Below are 588 nucleotides of genomic sequence, written 5' to 3' on the forward strand. Positions count from 1 at the left end.
TACAGAGTAGTGACAATGGTGGAAAACTTGCGGAGAAAGAAAAAATTGCGATGAAGATGAATTTGACTTTTCTTATGAAGAGTTACGTGAACATTTTCCTGGCGTAACTCAACTACATGCAGCAGGCCTGAAGTTCTGCGCAAGCGAAAGCAAGTGCTTGCTTGACATAAAATTTTTCAATGGAATACTTGAAATACCGTCTCTGCATATATGGGATGAACCAGCAGATTGTTCCCGCAACCTCATTGCCCTGGAGCAATATCACTATCCAAATGAACAATTCATAAGTGACTATTTTACAATTGTGGATTACCTTTTTGACACTAGCAAAGATATAGATTTACTGGTGGCTGGCTTGGAACTAGCAGTGATGTGGCCCGTTTGTTTAACAGTCTTTGCGTAAATATTCTTAAAGGAAGGATTAATAGAAGGTTCTTTCACCTTATAGTAAAGCTGAGCAAATACCACAACCAACCTTGGCATAGGTGGAAGGCAACCATATATAGTCAGTATTTCAGCACACCTTGGAGAAGTGCTTCTACGGTTGCTGCAACTATATTGCTTGTGCTCACTTTAACTCAAACCATA

At 39.6% G+C, this 588-nt stretch overlaps 1 pseudogene; it reads left to right on the plus strand.

The window, feature by feature from the left end:
- The window catches only part of LOC110428789 (UPF0481 protein At3g47200-like), a 903-nt pseudogene extending 321 nt beyond the window's left edge, over positions 1–582 (plus strand).
- The last annotated feature ends 6 nt before the right edge of the window (positions 583–588 follow it).

The sequence above is a fragment of the Theobroma umbraticum genome, unplaced genomic scaffold, assembly GCF_002168275.2.
Source record: "Theobroma umbraticum cultivar Fairchild unplaced genomic scaffold, ASM216827v3 scaffold_84.0, whole genome shotgun sequence".
Lineage (NCBI taxonomy): Eukaryota > Viridiplantae > Streptophyta > Magnoliopsida > Malvales > Malvaceae > Theobroma > Theobroma umbraticum.